The sequence below is a fragment of the Choloepus didactylus genome, chromosome 3 (genome assembly GCF_015220235.1).
Source record: "Choloepus didactylus isolate mChoDid1 chromosome 3, mChoDid1.pri, whole genome shotgun sequence".
In the NCBI taxonomy this organism is placed as follows: Eukaryota; Metazoa; Chordata; class Mammalia; order Pilosa; family Megalonychidae; genus Choloepus; species Choloepus didactylus.
Window position 1 is genome coordinate 49,032,647 of NC_051309.1, and position 18,833 is coordinate 49,051,479.

The 18,833-nt window shown below is 32.5% G+C and overlaps 1 long non-coding RNA gene across 1 annotated transcript in view; it reads left to right on the forward strand.

Annotated features, from left to right (window-relative positions):
- Positions 1–15,937, forward strand: part of LOC119529020 — an 87,850-nt gene extending 71,913 nt beyond the window's left edge. Inside the window, exon 3 of the long non-coding RNA XR_005215808.1 lies at positions 15,848–15,937. This is a non-coding gene — a long non-coding RNA (uncharacterized LOC119529020). The remainder of the gene's footprint in view (positions 1–15,847) is intronic.
- The last annotated feature ends 2,896 nt before the right edge of the window (positions 15,938–18,833 follow it).

An 18,833-nucleotide genomic window follows, 5' to 3' on the forward strand; every position in this document is an offset into this window, starting at 1 on the left:
CATCCAAAGTATACAATCAGTGGCTCACAGTATCATCAAATAGTTGTGCATTCATCGCCATAACCAATTTTCAAACATTTTCATTACTCCAAAATAAAGAAAAAAAATGAAAATAAAAATAACACCCAAATATCCTACACATCTTATCTCTCCCTATTATTTATATATTTTTGTCTTTATTTTATTAGTTATCTGCCCATACACTGGATAAAGGGAACGTCAGTCACAAGGTTTTCACAATAACATGGTCACATAATAAAAGCTACATAGTTTATACAGTCATTCTCAAGAATAAAGTCTACTGAATTACAGTTCAACAAATTCAGGTGTTTCCTTCTAGCTATTCTAATTCATTAGAGACTAAAAAGGAATATCTATACAATGCATAAGCATAACCTCCAGAATGACCTCTCAACTCTATTTGAAATCTCTTAGCTGCTGAAACTTCATTTTGTTACTTTCTTTCCCCCCTTTTGGTCAATAAACCTTTCTCAATCCCAAGGTGGTAAGGCAAGGCTCATCCCCGGGAGTCATGTCTCACATTGCTGGGAAGACTTACACCCCTGAGAGTCATGTTGCACATAGCAGGGAGGGTAGTGAATTTATTTGCAGAGTTAACTGAGACAGAGAGACCACATCTGGGCAACCAAAGAGGTTTTCTGGGGGCAACTCTTAGGCATACTTATAAGTAGCCTTAGCTTCTTTGGAGGAATAAGTTTCATAAGGACAAACGTCAAGATCAAGGGCTTGACTTATTAAATTGGGAGTTCCTAATGCTTCCCCAGGTGGGTAAGTTTAATATTTCCACATTTTTCCCCATCCCTCAAGTGGACTTTGCAGATAGGTGATAGATAGATATAGATATAGATAGATCTATGGAAAGATAGATAGACATATTTTTTTTTTTATTTTCTGCCCAAAATACTCTGGGATGCATCAGTAAATTACATTAACCTCTACAGAATTACAAGATCTCATTCCTTATTCTAGGTTGGTTTTGCTTTCTGCATTTATTGGCAAGTTTTACCTTTAGTCATGCAGCCTTTAAAATTTCCACCATTCTATTTTAGTCTGTGTGAAATTGTGCTGGAGACTGTCAATCAAGACTAATGAGGATAATGTGAAAAAAATTATTAACTTTTAAACAAGCTCCCTTCATTTCGGGAGAGCCACTGGTGATGAGTCATCATGCTATTTCTGTATGACTATCATGTCTGAGTTCAGAATAGAATCTTTGGTTGTGACAAGACTCATTTATATAACATTTTATAGCATGATAAAATGATATTTCAATTCATATTGTATCCAAGGGTGGAGGTGAGGGGACAAACTCTCAATAAAAGAACAAAACAGGCTTAGAAAAAAATATATTTTAATCCTGGAAAATAACTACATATTCATAACATAATAAAAATGATCTTCAACAGCATACTGTAAAGAAAGCTATAAATTAAGATTGGCAGACTCATATTCTGGTTCTGATTAATATAGTAACTAAGGACCTGTGTTATATAGTAATATTTTTGAACCAGGCAAGAAAATCTCTCATATCCCTGACAGCACTATGAGTATGGACACTGAAAAGAACTCTCATTGCATTCTGTTCCTCTCCTTGATATTCACGGCAATTTGTTTTGTTCAGGGCCATTTTAAGCCTTACAGCTCAAACTATACTTTAAGTTTATACCTTTTAATACTTTTATTTTTACTTGCCATCAATGAAAACATTTTAATATGTGCATTAGGAGGTATCATTTCAGGTATTCTAAAAATTTCACCCATCACCACAAATTGACTCTCTTAAGACTATATTAGGTAAAACTAATTTATTCATTATTTGTGGTTGGAATTAGTGGTATCATGACAGTCATATAAACATAAACTGAACTTGAACTTATAGGCCTATCTACATTAACACAAAATAAATACACCTTCCCTTTTGTACAGACCATAGAAATCCAGGAGCTATTTCTCTATCTTTTACATGTAACACCCTAGACTCTAGAGTAACAGGATCTGAAAAATACAAGTTCTATTTCAGGATTTAAGCCAAAATCAACTCTTCTTTTTAATCAGGGAAACATAGGTAGAGCACAATGTAAAACTGTCAAAAAAACAAATTGAAAGTGTCTGGTGCCATTCAGGCATACTCAGCGATCATGGTAAGGAAATCATAATTAGAATGATTTGACAATAGTGGTGGGTGAAGTTTTTCTGAAGGTAACCAATTTGTCTGGCTCATGACCGAACTATAGGCTCAAAATTAATTTCAATTCTCAACTCAGCTGGGATAATATGCTTAACTGTAGAAATTGTTTACAATTACAAATTGTGCATATAAGAGCAACATTTAGATAATTAGTATACATTTAAAAGTTCCAAATGTAATAAGTTGTTTGCCTTCCCCTCAAAATGGCTTCTTTATACATGGATGGTTTCGGAATGAGCATAACACCTAATTTATATTATCTATTCTTTAAAAGCAAACTTTCCAGGTTTAGTGGAATGAAGGATTATGGAAATACCATCACTGTCATGATAAAACAAATTATTAACGTGAAATATTTTACTGAAGGCAACCAAAACAATGTCCATTAGCCCTACCAGCATTTAATAAGGATCGTTTACCATCTTTGTCCCATATCAAGAGTCCATATGTACAAAGAACTGTTTCCATTGTATGTCATTGGTTTTCTGTCTTTGTCTGCATCAAAACCCCACTACAAATAGCTTTGTAATAAATAATGTTTTATTGAAGGACAAATTCTCCCACTTTGTCCTTCTTCAAAGTATCTTGGCTATTCTTGGTCATTTAACTTCCAAATAAATTTTCAACTCAACATTTGTACTTTTTCCAGTTTACTTTACTAATAAATATTTCAGAACCTACATACAATGAATTATTATCAATAACTAATTCACAATGCATGATTAATCATGGGAAAACTGTACCTCAACATCAAAATGAAGAACTACATTCTAGGGATGGCATAACCAGAATAAAATTAAAACATGCAAAAAAAAAAAAAAAAAAAGTAAAACATGCATGACACTATCCGTTATCTTCCAAAGAGCTGTAATAAAAGGAAATGTATAATACTGAAATCATATTCATTTGCATTGTTAAAATATAAAAATAACTTAAGCCACTTATTCTACAAACCAGCTGTCCCCAACATGCACAAACTCTTTGAGTCTAAAGGACTCAAAATGTCCCTCATGAGTGAATTTTTGCGGGGAAGATTGACTTTTCAAATCTGCGTTGATAGATTGCAAACTTGATTGCAGAACAAAAATAGCAAGTGACGTATGGAAACAGGGCCCAGAGGCAGAGGAAACCATGGGAATATAACCCTATTCTGGAAGAATTCACAGACATTGGCTGTTAAAGCCAGGCTTACTTACATCTTGAGGGTCTAATAAAACCATCTCAATTTAATCTAAAATGTTAATTATAATTGTAACAAGTCTAGGTGGTGAGATTGGGAATGATTTTTATTTCTTTTTTTTCTTTTTCAATTTTCAGATAATTAATTCACATAGGTAACTTTTAAAAAAATCTGTATAAAAAAAGCAAATGAAAACAGAGGTAAATTAGTAATGGCATTCAGAGATAAAGCAAAACTGTGCTATGGAAAAGTTTCATAAATGTTTGGTTAATTTGGAGATTGATTGTATTCTACCCTCAAACCCTGCTTTAAAATGGCATAGATACAGTCATGATCTCCTTTGACTGTGAAAAATACATTTTGTTCTAAAATAGATTTTGCTTTATTTTGATGATCAGTTTTAAAATCGTTCAGGTTTAGGGGAGCTATTTGTGTTCTCAAATGATAGCACATTGTAAAGCAGTGGTATCAAGCATATGTTAATGGAGAAGAAGGGTAAATGGATGCAGACTATGTTTAGAAAATAATTCTAATTTTATGGATAAATATGGAAAAGTAGAGCCAGTGATTTTGTGTGAGGTTTCTGACTGTGTCACCAATTAGTTCTCAGGTTTGGTGCATATTATACCACCTCTCTATTGGAATATTGTTACTTGTATTTCCTTACAGCATATATCATTCTTTGAGAAATTTATTGACAAATGCAATTTCAATTGTTTGGAAAAAAAAGTTTATGGCAAAATATAGAATGCTTTATTCCTTTTGTAATTGTCTTCTTGATTTAAAAATGGCTTATCAACACTATTAGATGTAGTAAAGCAAATTTTAATATTTTTTTTTTTATGTACCCAATTCCTGGCAGTTTGATGATACCAAAAATTCACTATTTTCTCCCAGATGGGTTCTGACATAAAGAGAAATGCCTAAAGGACTCAGATAAAGGATCAGCGGTTGTACGTATGTCTGCGTTATTGGTAATTTTAACTTAGAAAATGCAGTTAAGCCTCCAACCATTTGCCCCTTGATTTGAATTTCTCTATTTATAGGCATATATTTTGAAAATGTTTATCCTCCTTTATAGGAGGTGGATGAGGAGCTTTTCCTGGGAGATCTCACTACAAAAAAAAAAAAGGAACAAAATGGAAAGGGACTCATGCTCTCCTTGGGGAGTATATGTCTAAGAAAAAAAAATCTGCACTGGTTCAATATCGCCCAGTCTTGATGCAGTAAGCAGGTACATGGCTCAGTGGATTTAGTCTCTCACTGTGCTGATTTGAAACTATGTACCTCAGAAAATGCCATGTTTTTTAATCCATTCCTTTGGGCCCAGACCTATTGTGGGTGAGACCTTTAGATTAGGTTGTTTCAATTGAGATGGGACCCACCCAATTCAAGGTGGGTCTTAATCCTTTACTGGTGTCCTTTATGAGGATAATAGACAGGAAAAGCCCCGAGAGCTCAGAGAGAAACACCTGGAGAGACCTCACAGAGACAGAAACACCCAGAGAACTTGGAGAGAAAGGCCCCTGAGGTGCTAAGGGAGGACCCAAAGAAGCTTAGAGAGGTGGCCACTGGAACCAGAAGCTGAAAGCAATGGAACCTTGGAGTGAAGCACCAGCAGACACCAGCCACGGGCCTTGCTGTCTGACAGAGGAACCCTGGATGCCAGCAGCCTTACTTCAGAGATGCTATCAGTCCTGTTGATGCCCTAATTTGGGCATTTTCACAGCCTTAGAACTGTAAATTTATAAGCTAACAAATTTGGATTGTAAAAGCCAACCTATTTCTGGTATATTGCATTCTGGCAGCTTTAGCAAACTGAAACACTTACTAATATCACCACATAGGTGAGTCATGTCTCTTCTTAATCACTGATTATAAATGAATTGAAAAGAAATAGAACACTTAAATTCAATATTTCTCCCTCTAGAGGAGACATAGCCCTAGATTTCAAAGAGGTCACAGCCACTTGCCCTGACTCAGACCCCCCAACTTCAGGGAAGGAGAACACCAGACTTTCTCTTTTTGCTGCTGGGTGTCAGTTTTCTGCTCAACACTCAAAATCAAATCAGGCCCTATGTTAGCTAAGTGTTTGCTTTTACTGGACAACCCCACTCTGGTAGAACTCCACCCACTGAACTGGGGTGGGGAATGGGAGAAGCCCAAGGCAAAAGCACCGCAGCCTCCCACTGCTCTTCCTAGAAGTTAAGGAATTTTGCAAGAATAAACTCTTCTCAATTTATTTGACACTTACTGATTTCCTGAGCCCTGAAATGGTTGTTTTTGTCAATTATATCCAGCAATTTGGTTGGTTAGGAGACAGGATATATGAATCTCTTTACTCCACTATGGTCACTATAATCTGCCCTTAAAGAGAATTGTAAATTTCAACATAAATTAAAGGAAATGAATAGATGCTATACATTATATGTCTGGCTCAAAATTTCACTTCTAAATTGCTTTATTTTTGTTAGGGTTCTTGGTGACATAGAATGCAATGAATAGGAGCTTTTGTACAATTTCATTGTATCAAAATAATATAGATTAATTAAAGATAATACAAAGAGCACTTCATACTGCATATCATGATGACTAGTCATTTTACTTATGAAAAATTATGTATATCTATGAAATTCACATCTCCATTCATGGGAAAACAAAAAGATATAGTAAGCACAAACTTGGGCCTCCCTCTTTCATGTAATATTAATGTGATATTCATTATCAGTAAGATCAAAATCCAAGTAGAAATACTTATAAATTAGTTACACCAAGTATATAGTAACTGGAGTCTTCATTTTTGCTTATTCTTTAAGATTTTTCTTAAGCATCACCTCCTGCATAAAGACTTCACTAAATTTCCCCAAGCTGGTTTAGGGTCCCTGAATTTATTTCTGTCATTATTACAGCACTGAGTTTATAGTCTTCAATTCTAGCTTGTGACCTCTTTGAAATCCAGGACTATTCCTTATGAAACTGATTTCCTAGTGCCTGGCACTGTACTTGGTACATAGTGAGTGCTCAATAAAATTTAGATAAATCAATGAATTGCTTATACTCAACATTTCCTAGATTATGTTTTATTGAATACCAGACTGACAAGACACTTCAAGGGGGAAGCAAAGAGCTACATGATCAAATAATTTGGTATAGTTATAATATATATTGATAAATTAAAGGTGCTTAGAAAACTTAAGAAACAAAAATTTACACAAAGTTTCACAAGTTTGATAGGTTTTCAAACCAATTTTATTCTTGAACATCCATTAAATCTTGAGTAACTATGGTTTGATGGGAAATCCTGACTTAGTAAATTATTGGGATCAATTCCTGTGGGTACTTGCTGGGGTTCTTTTAATTTGTTCTATGTCTTTGAACAAGTCCATCTGCTTTGTGAGACTCTACGCTCTCATTAGTAAAATGAAGATGCTAGTAACTCCTGAAATTCATATTTGGATTAAATGAAGCAAAGCTAAAAATTTATTAAACAGCAAGCTCCTGTCCAATCCAAACATACATTTCCCATAAAGCAGATATAATATTATACTCTTTCTTTACTAACAAAACTAAGGAAAAGTTTGGATAAACTGCTTCTATTTAAGAAATGTAAACCCTTAAAATCTAAATGATTTTTTAGGGATACTTTGGGAGAGGAATTTTGGAGCGTAGGAAATTTGAATTATTAAAATAATTTCTCCATAATCTGATTTTTAAAATTGACATATCAAAAGCTGGTGGGTCAATGCTGTCTGAACAAATTCACAAGTAGACACAACTATTCTTTAATCTTACTTTTAAAATAGCTTTTTAAAACTGTCTTTCAGTGAATTGGAGTCCCCTAATTGCTAAACTCCTGGTTTTCAGTGTTCAGATCTGAAGAATCTAATTTTCTTAGATTCAGAGACTGATTATTAAATTTGTTCTGTTATTAATTTCAAAACAATCATTCAATATTTACCCTTCCTCCTTATCATTCATATGGACAGCTCTTTTAAATTATTTAGCAGTTAATTTTATTAAATTTGACGAATTTTCTGATATTTTTCCTAATCATCCTTTGCTATCTATGCATAACACAGTAAAATTGTGTGAAGTTAAGATGCAATAAGCACCTTTCAATGCTTTGTGTTTGTAAGACTTTGTATTATCCTTCCTTGAGAAAGTGTATCTTATAACATCACCTCAAAACAGAGGTGATACTGCCTTTCATTCAGGTGTGATATCTGCCAGCACGCTAGAAGGCCTGACTTCTGACCTCATATCACAAGCTTTGAAATTACACTGGAAATCACAATGTCTCTTTCTTGAGAAAAACAGCAGGGAGCAATGGTGGTCCAGACAAGAGATAGAGACCCCCTACCTACAAGGCCTTAGATTGATTTTCAGAAAAGATTCTCCCCTTATTAAAACGATAACTGCCTACTGCATTTCCCCCCATTCTTTGCTTTCTTTTTCTGCTTTTTTCCTACTTTGTATCTATTTTCCTTTCTCTTTACCTGTGGAATTTATTCGTTTCAGTTAAGTTGAGATATTAATTTTGGCCAAAATGTTTTTAATTAAATTGCAGTCTCCTCCTAAAACATCACGATAGCTGTCTGCTATTAGGATTATAGGAATAATGGTTCACGGCATTTGTGTGTCCCCAAAGCATACAGACCAGGCAAAACTGACAATTTCCTTGTCCTCTGAAGGTATACACACTGTATTCTGTGCTGTCTAAAAACAAGAATTTTTCCATTTCTTGAGAAAGGGCATTGATTGCAACTCTTCTTTAAGGAGAAATATATCAGATCCTCCATGGATTTCAAATGAGTTAACAGCTGGTTTTAAGAATGAAAAACATGAATAAAACATACTGTTAACACTCTCAAAGTTTGAAATGAAATAATATATAAAAACATGAAACTATAAAAAAGTATTTTTAAATTATTTAAAAATTAAGAAAATATTCCTACAATAAGGATGGAAAAAGAGAAACTATTAAAAAAGAAATAGAGTTCAAAACAAAAGTTTTTAAAGGTTCTACTATATAAAAATGTACACTATTATACACAAACATGCAGACACATAGAGTCTGTCTCTGTCTATACCTATAGATAAATAAATATTGATATATAAATTCATGGATAAAAAGTACATTGTATATGGAATACAATTCTAAGGAAATTACAAATTACTAAAGAAAAAAAAATTTATAAAATGGGAAGGAAAATATTTAAAAATGATTAAAAGATATGGATGATATAATGAAAAAGCTAGCAAAAATAAAACACAGAAATTTTATAAAGCAAAAGAGAGTGAGTTAGAAAGAGGCAATATTTGTAGTGATAAAGAATAACAATTTCCCCAAATGTATAAAAGAAACAACTCTTCAGATTGCAAGGTGAATGAATCTTAGATGCTGTAAAGTTTATTAAACTTTCTACAGCAACGGAGACAAACACCATATGCACCGAATATTAGTAGCATCTCAAATGAAGGAAGTTAACAGAGATTACTTATGACTTGGGGTTCTGAGAAAAGTGCTATAAACCAGGTTTTCCATTTCAGTTTGCAAAGCTGCTGGAATACAATATACCAAAAGTGGGTTTTCTTTTTCAATGGGGATTCATTATGTTGCAAATTTATAGTTCTATGGCCCTGAAAATATCCAAATTAAAGCATCAGGAGGTAGATACCTTCTCTGAGGTCAGGCTGATGGCATCTGGGGGGGTCCTCTGTCACTTGGGGAGGAACATGGTGATGTCTGCTGGTCCTTCTTCTCCTGGGTTCTGGTTTCAATGACTGTCTCCAAATGGGTTGGGGCATTTCTCTCACTGCTCCTGTGGGTCCTTGCTTTTTTCTCCTGGGGTGTTTTCCCCTCTCTCTGTGAGCTCTCTTAAAGGACCCCAGTAAAGGATTAAGAGCCACTTTAAATTGGGTGCGTTACATCTCCATGGAAACAACCTAATCGAAAGGTCCCACCCGATAATAGGTCTGCCCCCACAAGAATGGATAAAAAAGCATAGTCTTTTCTGGGGTACATAATAGCTCCAAATCAGCATATCTTCTAAGGCAGGAAAGTGTTTGGGTTTGGGCAATTTTTTTAACACAATGTTTAAGATTGTTTGTGAAAACAAGGAGAGGATTTTGAGGTGAGTTTTGATGAACAACTTTTTTTTATTATGATAAACTTTATTTTTATTTTACTTTATTTATTAATTTTTTTTGTCCAGAAGAGAAAACAATGTCTTAGTAAAACTGTTATTTGCTCAAGTGAGCAATTTTTTTGCTTGGAGAAATGGTTTGCAATAATCCCGTTATATAATTTTTAATTGGTTTTTTATCTTCCTGTGCAAGAATTTCCTGGAGCAAGCATTAATTTACATTATGTTGTCACAAATTGTCTTAGCACTGAATTCTAACAGTTAACTTACGCTACCATGGGTAGGATTGGTTAACAAAGTTTATCATTGGAAAATATGCAAACTTACTTGAATTTGAGAGAGAGATTATATATATTGCCATTGCTTTATTTGTTAGCATTGCCTCGTCCCTTAAGATTCACGTAAAAACTTCGTAAAATTTGTAGAACAAAAATTGCCTGATAATGTCATAAAACTGAGCTGCAACCCCTGAAAACTGATCAGGATGAACATAATTAATAGTGACTGTTTTCATTTTCATCACTAATGGTTCAGCAAAAGTTGTGATTTCTCCTTTACTATCATATTGATCACTGTAATGACTGAATGATAGTTGCCAAATTCAATGATCAGTAAGAACTGCCTCTAGCATCATCATATAAATGGTCAAATAATCCTCTCTCATTCAAAAGGCTGGTAAAAATGTGTTTTCTATAGCAGTAAGTGCTGAGAGATCCTATAATACTTGAAGTTAAGCTGGAATGAGTGATTTTATTTTCCCAAGATACTTACAGTCAGAAGAAGAGTATTAGTTGTGGTTGATGAGAGAAATCAAAATTAGGACAAAGAGTTGTAAATCATCTCTAAGGAATGTTATAAAGTTCTACATAATAACAAAATAGCTGGACAATAGAGAAAACAGTGATATTCAGAAAGATGTAGATCTCACGTGGTTGAAGACGGATGTTTTGAACCTTGTATGAGGGCTAGAGTACCATTTATAGTGTCATGTTAGTTTTTTAATAAATGTGAGGAATGTTAGCTTAACCATGTTGAATAGAAGTAGTTTGAATCAAACTCATATACCCATCTCTCCTCTCAAAAGAGCCAATAAATATCTATTTATATTTTCTTCTTTGTAGTTTTTTTCTTTTTTATTCTTTAACCTTACATAATTAATTTTAGTTTTAGATAAGATTTATAGTAATTTTTCTATCTAAAACACCCCATCCCAATATTTCACAAAGTAAATAACTTAACACTATTTAATGAATTTTTTTTTCTTTAATTTTGTAAAAACTCTGTAAGTATGAATGAAACATTTATATGTATTAAAGTCCCATTTAAACCTATTCCATTAATGCAACTTGTTGCTTCAGTAATACATTTCATTTATTCTAACCTTCAAATATGCATGTAACCAAAAAAATCAAATATATTATTTGAATAGAAAGTTAGAGACAAATTTCATTCAGTACACAGATGAAAAATTGTTAAACAAATTTTTAGTCAGATTACCCCAACTTGGTATAAGATAATATAATTTCAGCATATTATAACAGAGTTGTGTTTATGTTATAAAAGTAAGGGCTGCTAACAAGTAACAAAAACATTATAAATGTTTATCAGCATGTTAATATAATAGCATATGCAAACTGAAAATAATTTTTTTCAAATTATTCAATGTCCAATTCATTGTAATGTAAATTTAAAATGGTAATTATTTGAAGCATGAACTTATATCACATAATCTAAAATATCATTTAGAATTAATAAAATACATTAGAAATTTTGCTAAATATAAAGATTAAAAAATAATTGCTTTCAAAAATTAATTGCTTTCTATTTGAGTAACAAAGGTCAAGAAAATAAAATTTTGTAAGAAACTTGCCATGTATAGTGGAATAAGAATATCCAAATATAAATCTGAGATATATGCAATAACTCTATGAAGAAAGTTATCAAATCTCATTGATAAACATTTTTAAACTCATGTAAGCATAGAGAGATTAAAAGGTTCATTGACAGTGAGTTGATAAAAAAAGACATCAAGTCTCTCTTAATAGTAGTAAAAAATCAATGCAATTCCCATCTAGTTTTCAACAGCAATTTTTATGGAACTTGACAAGATTTTATATATATATATATTTAATTATAGGGAAGAGCAAAATGTCATGTATATCCAATGCACAATTGAAATAAAGTGGGAGAAGGAGGAGAAGGGCAACTTGCCCTACAGAGAGTCCCAGAATTAGTACATTAATTAAAACTGCATGATTTGTGTCCAGGAATGGACAGACTTATGTAACAAGATAAAGCATCAGGAACCAGCTAGTACATATAAAAGTATTTAATTGGTATGGCATGATACTCAGTGTAGTAAATACAGCTATTACATAAACGGTGCCATTACAATAACAAAAAATGTTGAGCCCTTTCCTCAAATTAAATATGAATTTTAATTCAGGTATAAAAAGACATGTGAGAAAGGAAAAACTTTACTCCTTGGGATAGGGAAAAAATTCCTTTTTTCTTCAAAATATGATGCAATCTAGTGAACCATTTAGTCACAAACTTGGAAAAGATAGTCATTGAAATAAATGGTTTAAAATTTGGTTGTAGAATATAAAAAGGAATTCTACAATGAATAAGAACATTGAAAGAATCAAATAGGAAAAAAAATGAGCAAAATCCTCAAATAGGTATTTCCCAGAAAAGGGAACACAAATAATAATTAAACAAGAAAGAAGTTCAGCTTTAGACACAATTAGGAAAATACACAAAACAAAAACAAAACAAAAAAATAGAATCATAATGAGATACACTTTCAAACCCTTCAGAATGACAAAAATTTAAAAGCCTAGGGTTATCTAGCATTGTTATGGACATGAAGCAAGAGGAATTCAGAAAATAACATTGGTGGTGATGTAAAGTGATACAACAATTTTGGAAAACAATTTAAAGATGTTCACCTCCCCTACACATGCACACAACACAAACCCAGCAAACTGTACAGCCCAGCAATTCATTCCTAAGTATTTCACATTCATTAACTCTTCCATATTTATAACAAAAGGCAGGTGTATCATTATTACTAATTGCAAATGTCCATCTACAGGAAACTGGACAAATAAATTGTGATGACATCATCAAGTATAAACTTATTACAGCAGTTATTCAACTATGGCTACCCACATCAAATTTGATGAATCTTAGAAACAATGTTTAGTGGGAAAAAAGTCACAGAAGCATTTCTTAGTGGAAAATACCATGTATTATACATTTTAAATTAGATAATTTTAACATTCCATGTGCTCATTTTTTGAAGAAAAAAGGAATATGAAAATGAATTTTAGAGTAGTTATTAATTCTAACTTTGGGATAAGGTAAGAGTCTGGAATTGAGGTGCTCACAAGGAACCTCAATGTTATTGTTAATATTCTGTCTTGGGCTGTTCATGACTTCTTATTTTATTATTTTGTTTGCAATATTCCTGAGTATTAAAACAGAATATTATGTCTCAAATAATTTTTATCAATCTTGAAAACTTAACATCCCACAAGAAAATTCATTCCTTACATACTTCTTTCTCATTTCCTAAATTTTCTCTTGTTTTTGGCTTTTTATTCTAACAAATGAGCTTTAGAAACTTGTTACTAAGTAAACCATCAAAATAAAAATGCAAGAAGAAAACTTTCCCATTAAGTGTTTAAATGGAAAGAATTAATGAAATATATAATCAGCCTTAATGCTTAGTAATATGGTGAGCATTTCCATTCAGTTACAATTTATGTCAGTTTAGTAAGATTGTGATGTATTGTATAATTGATATATCAATAATAATAAGCATTTTATAATTGTTGATGGTATTATCAAACATAAGCTATCAAAGGAACTTGTTTTCTGATATATTTGCTAATTTGAACTTAACACGTCAAAAATGATATTAAGAATCCAGCCAACATTCTGAAGTTTTCTAATTGTCTATGTATTGGTTTAGGATACGCAGAGCATAGGTATAGAAGCTAGAATTTGAACACATTTTTAAAGGCACAACTTCAAATCAAAATTCATCTCTTAAATGATGAGTTGATTGTGTTGCCTCCTGTTCAAAGTGTTTTAACTCATTCTTGTATTCTTCATTTAGAACTCCTTGAAAAAATATTATATTCATTGAGACATACTTTTTATATGTCTAGTTTTTATTAGATGTTTATTAAATTCAATATTTTCTCATATTAATAATCCATCTGTGTCTAAGTTTTTAATTATTTTATAAGAAATGATTTGTGAGCTGTGTCACATATATGGACTGTTTTACTTATTTGATGTAATGATGTTATACATTTTATTAATAACATGTCTATGAACAGTTTTCTGCCACAGTGATTTTATGTTTTAATATACTTCTGAATCCCATTTTATAGTATTACAGAGTTTTCCACCCAAATCCATTGGGAAAATTTGCCTGTATATTTCATACACTTTTTCTAGTTATGTGTTATGATTAGGTTGGCTACTTCATTTAAATTAGTTGGGTTCCACCCACTATTTTTGTTGTTTATAAATTATAGTCCATATATTTCATGAATGGTTATTCTGGTAGTATTTAAAATAATTCTAAGCCACAATATTCTTACTTCTGAGTCTTAATAGAGATATAAAATATCCTCTAAAAGTTGTAAATATTTTTCAAAGTTTTCTACTAATATTACAAAAAAGTGAAGAGAAAAATCTGGTGTTTCTTTCTTTGAAATGTACCTTTGGATTTTGCTTTCAGTATTTTCAGAATTCTTTTTCAATTAAGAAACTATTTTTGTCCATATAAATGTAAATGTATGCATAAAATATATATGTACATATATATGTATATATTTTTTTTGTGAAATTTCCCTGATAATAGGATAGTCATCCTCTGAATTTACTTTGTATTTTCCCCCAGATATGTGCCTTTTACTTTTACTTTATTTATTTCTGGCATTCTCTCCTTTGAGAACATCTCCATTTTATTTTTTTGTGTTTTGAAGTCTTTCTCAAGGGTGTCTATGAATTTCTAATTGCATTTTCTGCAGCAGCAGTTCTACTCATTACTCTTGATGAGGTTTTTACATTGGACAATCATGACTGTCATTTTAATGCAATCCCTAAAATCTTTTGACTCCCCAAACAGCATCTTCTTAATTAATGGAAATAATGAATGTCTTATTATATTACATGGAAATAATGAGGCAGGTATTTTCTAATGTATTTTTTTGTTTCTGCACTACATACATTTTATATGAAAGTAAGATAGACCGCTGTTCCTTACCCTTGCATTAATTTTTCATAGACTAAAAACTGATTCATTTTTCTTTGTTGTTACTTGTTGATGGTGCTTTATAATTGACTGTTTGCTCCTTAAAAACTCATGTCGATGATATGAAAAAGATTAACCTTGATAATATGGAAAAAGCTTTTGATTTTATGAGAAGCCACAATTTTGACACACATATAAAAATTAAAACCTACAAAAGAAGAAAAATGCAGTTCATAAATTTCAAAGATTAAATGCTGCTTGTTGTGGATGATGGGATGATGGATCTCTCTATGTGTTACCTGATGGACCCTCAATGGAAAACCCATGCTACACTTCACTGGTTAGTGCAGTAGCCAATCAAATCATGGCGACTATGCAGAGCCACATTCATTATGGAATGAACGTCATATCTTAAAATTCAGAAGTGAGAGATTTTTATAATGTAGGATTGGTGATGGAATGGCAATGTTGGTTTTTCTATATCTCTATAACCTTGTCATGACTGTAATAATTTTTTCTATCTCTTCTGCTTCTCTACTCCATAATCTTGGCATGACCATGCTATTTAACCTTTACATGCCTAATTGCTCATCATTTCCCAGGAATAATGAGTTCCTAACTTCAGGTTTATCATGAGTTCTAAGTTCAAAGGATCACTTAAAGAATATAGGAGATAATTTATTAGAGAAAGGGGAAATTATTAACTTTGAAATGGGGCTACTTGGTATATACTACCTTCCCCAGTTTATGAAGGTTAGCATTATCAGTGATGTCATGTGGGTATCATACACCCCAGAAACAATGTGACTGGAAGAGTACTTTGTGTGTGTTGTATTCTTTCCAAAAATCCCTAACCCTGATCTAACCATGAAAAAAAGAGACAAACCCAGATTGTGGACATTCTACAGCATACTGACCAGTATGTCTAAACAACTCTCAAGGTCATAAAGAACAAGCAAAGACTAAAAAACTGCCAAGAGAGGAGAGTAGGGGTATATGATAATTAATTTCATGTGGTACCTTTGATTGGATTCCAGAACACAGAAAGAGGACATTAAGGAGTGGCCCTGTCTCTCTAGCTAAGCCAACTTGAAAGGTGAAATCACTGCCCTCCCCCCTACGTGGGATCAGACACCCAGGGGAGTGAATCTCCCTGGCAATGTGGAATACGACTCCCGGTGAAGGATGTAGACCTGGCATTATGGGACGGAGAACATCTTCTTGACCAAAAGGGGGATGTGAAAGGAAATGAAATAAGCTTCAGTGGCAGAGAGATTCCAAAAGGAGCCGAGAGGTCACTCTGGTGGGCACTCTTATGCACACTTTAGACAACCCTTTTTGGGTTCTAAGGAATTGGGGTAGCTGGTGGTGGATACCTGAAACTGTCGGGCTACGGCAAGGAGCCCATGGGTCTCGAAGACAGTTGTGTAAGTGTGTAGCTTATGAGGGGTGACAGTGGGATTGGGAAAGCCATAAGGACCACGCTCCACTTTGTCTAGTTTATGGATGGATGAGTAGAAAAATAGGGGAAGGAAACAGACAAAGGTACCCAGTGTTCTTTTTTACTTCAATTGCTCTTTTTCACTCTAATTATTATTCTTGTTATTTTTGTGTGTATGCTAATGAAGGTGTCAGGGATTGATTTGGGTGATGAATGTATCACTATGTAATGGTACTGTAAACAATCGAAAGTACGATTTGTTTTGTATGACTGCGTGGTATGTGAATATATCTCAATAAATGAAGATTAAAAAAAAAAAAGTAAAAAAAAAAAAAAAAGAGGACATTAAGGAAAAACAGGTAAAACCAAATAAAGTCTTCTGTTTAGTTAATGGCAAAATATCAATGTCAGTTTCTTTGTTTCGATATTGACAATGTAGGAAACTTGGTGAGAGGTATATGGGAACTCTCTGTACTATCTTTACCACATTTCTTTAAATCTAAAAGTACTCTAATTTTTTTGTTTATTTTAAAAACCTGAAAAATAATACACTCAAACTGTTGAATGATAATGCTATAGAAAGATTCTTCTTTAGTGAGGTAGTATATTGTATAGCAAAACATCACAACTGTTCAGAGGAAAATAAGTTCTGAAAATGTTTATTAATGGCTTGATTTCAACTTTATTTTTGTAGGATAGTTCAGCTGCTTATGGAAGCTATTGAGCAGTTATTTCCTTTCAGCACTATGCCTGATCATTCTATTAAGTGAATTGCTCCCACCCTATTCAGTTATTTTCTCTGATTCATATTGCTTGTTCTTTTCTCTTGTTGGGTTCTGGTTATTGTGCCATATATTACTAGTCTATGCTGAATATTATATGATAAAAGTTATTACTAATAAAATGTGAGGCCTAGAATAATGCTATCTTTCTTTAAGAAGGATTTTCATTTGCTTCTATAAGGATCCCAGAGACAAGAAGTCACCCCATGACAGATTTTTTTATGCCCAACTCAATGCATTCAAATAATGGATTGATTTCTTCTTGTTACATTGATCTTTGATTGCAGTATTTTGGGTTCATGGTCCAATATTGAGTGAGGTTTTCCCTGGTCCTATTCCTTAGCACCAAAATATGACTTTTATCTTCATAGACCCTGAAGAGCTATAAAAATTGTTGTACACCCTCTCATCCTCTGAGGCTCTGCTTCCAGATTGGCAAACATCTCAGGGAAAAGAAGCCCTGAGTGTTTTCCTCAGGCTTTCCTGGCCCTAACTGAATCTTAGCTCAATTTTTATCACTTTCGGGATATATATTTGTTTATTTTAGAGTGAATTTTTGGTACTGCTTAGCTTGTTTCACTGTCTTCAGTAAAGTGTTTCTAAACTTGCCAGAATGTCATTAAATCCTAGTTTTGTATGCATAAAACATACAAAGTGGAAAGAAAATACAAGAAAACATGCTCAAAAAGGTTAGTGGATCCCCAGGACCTCAACTGGATAAAGACTGGACACAATAATAAAAGGTGAGTCAAATTTTACTTATGAACATACACAAAATTCCCAATTAAATTATTAACTAACATAATGTACATTATTTTTAAATAATATTTAAATAATCATTAAATAATCTCATTATAGATAAATGCAGAGCATATCACTGTTAAAAATTATGTAATTTAGTTTATCAGTGGACCTCTTGAGAGTAATCACTTAATAAATTAAGATTAAAATTCCAGGGATTAAATGACAAAAATGAATATAAAAGAATATAATATAACTTCCTAAAATCCTATGGCTAATATTCTTATGAGAAGACTTTCAGGAATATTTCTTTAAGATTGGAATCAGGTAAAATCTAATACTGCAAGGGGAACTTATCAAAACAATATTCCAAGGAATAGAAAAAGTGTTACTGCAGTTGAAAGACAGAATACTGAACAAAATACATGAGAAAACTACTAACAGAGTAATTTGTTCATAAAAATCTTTGATCCAACCTAAACAAATAAATTGCATTTCTCTACACAAGAAAATGTAATATAAATAATATACCTTTCCCATAAGCAATAAAATAGAGTGCCTGATTTTAATCTAATGAGAAATTCCTAATATCATGGTGCAAAAATATGTAAAACTATTTCAGTATGTAAAATAAATTTGAATACATGAGAAAATATACTTTTTTCAGGCCTAAGATCACCAAAAGATGTTTAATTATAAGCATATTAATTCTTGCTTAATCAATCTTGAATTCAATGCCATTCTAATAAAAATTCTAATTGGAAAAATAAATATTCATGAATTGCAAAAGACATTTGGAAAAGAACCAAAAAAAGCAAACATACCCTATCAGATAAGGAGACTTTCTACAAAGATACAGTAATAATGAAAATAATTTGAGAAATATACCAAGACAGTGACAACAAATTTACCAATGGAAAATAATAGGAAAAGATAAAAAATCTAACCATGACTATAATGGACATTGCTGTAGAGTAGAGGTGGCATTACCTAACAGTTGGGGAAAGATAGAATATTTGTTAGATAGGGTTGAGAAAAGCTTATGTCTATATGGATACA